Source organism: Chenopodium quinoa, unplaced genomic scaffold (assembly GCF_001683475.1).
Source record: "Chenopodium quinoa cultivar QQ74 unplaced genomic scaffold, ASM168347v1, whole genome shotgun sequence".
NCBI lineage: Eukaryota > Viridiplantae > Streptophyta > Magnoliopsida > Caryophyllales > Amaranthaceae > Chenopodium > Chenopodium quinoa.
This window is the reverse complement of record NW_018744069.1, coordinates 226,284-230,314: the sequence shown is the minus strand read 5'-3', so window position 1 is coordinate 230,314 and position 4,031 is coordinate 226,284. Positions and strand designations below refer to the sequence as shown.

At 35.4% G+C, this 4,031-nt stretch overlaps 1 long non-coding RNA gene across 1 annotated transcript; it reads right to left on the bottom strand.

The window, feature by feature from the left end:
- Positions 1-535: 535 nt before the first annotated feature.
- Positions 536-3,782, bottom strand: LOC110691171. The gene is made up of 6 exons (XR_002505218.1): positions 3,416-3,782; positions 3,189-3,315; positions 2,326-2,385; positions 2,162-2,239; positions 1,989-2,046; positions 536-1,349 (listed from the first exon to the last, which is right to left on the bottom strand). It is a non-coding gene; the product is annotated as an uncharacterized LOC110691171 (long non-coding RNA).
- Positions 3,783-4,031: the final 249 nt, after the last annotated feature.

The window sequence follows — 4,031 nt, the reverse complement described above, 5'->3', positions numbered from 1 at the left end:
TGGATAGCTTCCTTAAGCTTCCAACAATTATCAGTGAGATGGCCCCTGCCTTGGTGATACTTGCAATGTGCGCTGGGGTTCCAGTTAGTCGTCCTTTTTTCAACAGGTGGATCTCCGAATGGTCCAATGGGATTTATAAGACCTTTTGCATGTAGTCGGTCAAATACGGTGTCACAACTCATACAAATAGGAGTAAAGTTCATCCTAAATGGTTTCTTTTGTCCTTGGTTGTTAATAGCAAGGACATCACTCAAATAAAAGGTGCTAACATTGTTTGAGTGGGTGGTTTTGGAAGAAGAAGGATTGTCGCTCTTCTTACCTTTCCAGCCACTGTTGGAGTTGTTATTATTAGCAGCTTTTTGTTTAGCAAGGTCGTCTTCAATGTTAATTCCAATATCATAGACGGCCTTGAAAGTATGCAAGTTGTTCTGATACTTATGATGTTTGGAGTACTTTTCTTGGAGGTTCTTAATGAACATCCTCACATATTCCTTTTCACTTGCTACTTCAATCATCCTAGCAGAAGTTTCTTTCCATTTATTAAAGAAAGATATGAAACCTTCATTCTCTTTTTGCTTAAGTATTTTAAGTTCTCTATGATCAGTTTCAATTTGAATATTACATTTATAACTATCAATGAAAGCGTTTACAATAGATTCCCAAGTAGAGGTTTTCTCTTTTTCAAGGGAAAAGAACCATTGTTGACAAACGGTTTCAAGAGATAAAGAAAATAAAGAATGAAAGACCTTCCTATCAATCCCCTTAATATTCATTATAGTCTTAAAGGCTCTTAAATGGAAATAGGGGTTGTTTGTTGCCTTAAACTTTGGGATGTCGTTGGCATTGAACTTCTGCGGAAGAAGCTCCTAGTCCACCGAGACCCCTTGCGAGCTAATGCCCTGGAATCTGTAGTCATTGGATATCTTGCTCAATCTCTCTTGCATGAGCTCCATTCGTTGTTGCTTCACAGGGTCATTGATTTAGAGGGTTAAAGTCCTCAACACCTCAGTAACGTTAGCCATTTGCTCCTTAAGCTCATTGACTTCTTCTTGACTCGCCATTCCTCAAACCAAAAAATTCAATATAATACTTCTATAATTCTATGCAGTGCAAGGATTAACATCGGTTATATGGGTATTCAATGCATCAGTAAATGAGATAGAATACGTCGGCCTTTGTTGCACCTGCCTTCAATTGAAAAAGATCATAATAGTGCTTCATGTCACTATCTACCGAAATCTGAAGTTCTACATCGGTTATATGGGTATTCAATGCACTTCTGAGTTTGCAAATCTGTTTATTCTGCTCCTCAACCCAATGTCCATACTCCATCTCAAATGCAACAATCCCTAAAAACGAAAAAAAACAATAATTAAAGAATGCATAAGTCTCATGTTTTAAAATTAAAGTAAGCTTAATATGTATGCACTAAAAATAACCCCATATTGGTAAATCCGGATCAATGCATAGGATCTAGTAATGGAGATAGGAAATGAGATCAAGAGACAATTTGGAGTCACAAGTTCCCAATAGTCTGACTCTTTATTCTTTTTTTTTTTTTTGCAGCAATATAGTCTGACTTTACTTCAGTATAGTTTCATAGTCCATCTCAATATCAATTAACAATAAAAGGCTATACTCAGCACTCTGCTTACAACTTTCAAATGACTTAAATTGATCTTGTTTGAAAATAGATTGCTGATATATCAAGCTATGCAACTGTAGAATTCTACAATTCAAAATAAGAAGGCTATTATTCAAAAGACATTTTACTGGTCTGTTTTAATTTATTAAACCTTACTCCACTTAGCAGTTTTTTTTATTTTTTTTATTTTTTAAATGATTGAATGAGCAATACGTGCATTCTTAAAATAATGACTTAATTTGCAGCTATATATTACACAAACAACTAATTGAATTAGCAGTTTATCAAAAGACAGAAATTTTAAGTAGAAGAATGCTAGAAGCAGACATATTGGAAGGCAAACCTGAATTTACGGTGGCAGAGAAAGGAAGCGGGTCAATACCATTGCTCACAAGCGTACCCTGGAATCAACCATTCAAGGATGTGTTTAGCATTTTGATTAAAGATGCAGTCTTTAGGAAACACATCTATAATAGATAAGAAGGGCAATGAGAATTATGTCAATTATCATCATACCTGTTATCTCACTCGTTCAAGCTCTTGCTCCATTTGCATCAATTTTGAATGGCTCAACTCTAATTGCCGAATATAGACCTATAAATAACAAAGTTCCAAGAAGAATTAGATCAACAGAAAACAAGTACCACAACTCATTAAACTTGTAACACTTCTCTTCCCACCTTTTTCCACATACTACTTTTGCGAGAAGCCTCACAGTTTTGTGCAAGACGTCTTTGTACCTTAAAAAAGGTAGACAAGCAAAGAAATTTTCAAAAGACTGGGGAAGAAAATGCACATCAGCATCAAAATCATTTGTCTGGCAAAACACTCATTTTAGTGTCCAATCCATGATCTCCTCAGGGGCTAGTGAATGGAAACACATACAAATGCAACTAAAACATAACTAGTATAAAGAAATCGAGTATTATCTGATAGCAAGAAGATGAAATATGTAATCACAATTTGCAACAATCTAGGATAAGACTTAGTGAGGCTTCGCCTTAAAGCCAATTGGCAACAGATAAAGTGACTTCCTAGAAGTGGAAAATGGTACTTTGCTCTTTTTCCCTATGTGGAACAGCACTCAAGTGCATATATGGGGTTCAATTGTTCAAAAACTCCAAATGGCAATACAAATAAAAAGGGAGTTAGCCCCCAAGGGAACACATACTCTGTAAAGAACATATGTACATCATAGTGAACTTTATACGTATTAAGATCAATTAATCAAATTTCAAAAGAAAAACAAAAAAAAACATATATTCCATAAAACTTCAAATAAAGATCAAATTGTACTGGCTAAAATGATAATTGCTGAGTAAAATTGGCAGAAACTAAAGCAAGTCAAGCAATTAAGATCAAATTTGACACTATCAAATCAATAATTACAAAAAATATGTATAAATTAGCTTATAATAAGTTGGAAACAAGATGAAATTCAGCATTTTACATCATTGCAACATCAAATTTGAGAAATTAATAAGGCCAAACAAAATGATAATATACAGAAATTAACACAGAAGTGAGAAACAAAAAAACGTACCGGATTTTAACGGGACTAATTCTGCCGGCGGCGAGTGATGTCGGTGATAAGATCTTGGCCGCATTTTGCACATGACTTTAAATTATCGACAACCGAAGCAACTGGGTCCATTAAGAAAACCCTAACCCTAAAATAATAGGATTTGAAGAGTGGATCGGGAGTATTAATGGAGTAATTTTTCGAACAATATTACATAAATTAAACCCAAAAAAATCAAGACATTTAACCTGAATAATTGGACCGAAACGCAAAGCTAAAGAACCTAGAAACCCCATCATCAAATTTTTGATTTTTGAATCAATAATTGATTCAAGTTTGTTGTTGTTGTTGTATTTGGTTCAAATTGAAGACGGCGGCGACGGTGGTTGTGGGCAATCGATGCTTGCTCCAGATCTAACCGCACCTAGAAGGTTCTGACGCTTCTTCGCCTTTTCAGGCTCAGACAACGTCTCATCGGCCTCGTTCTCCCTAATCTTCTTGTGCAAATCACTCGTGAGTTTTAGCTATTGACAATTTTCTAGTTTGAGTAGAGAAAGTGAGTGATTTGAGGAGAGAGAAAGAGCAGATGAGTGAGGAAGAAGGAGGTCTTCCAAAAGGGAGGTTTGATAGGTACTTGTATATACATATCAAGGGGCATTTGAGACATTTCGCATGAAATTTACCCATCTCTCTCCTCTTTTTCTCTCACCCCCACGTGCTGGTTTTAAGTGTACCACTGGGTGATTAATAATATCACTAGATGATCAAATAGTATCATTGAACATTCAGTGGTACTATATATTCATTCAATGGTACTGTATATTCACTTAGTGGTACCAACTACGTATAGAAATAATATCACTA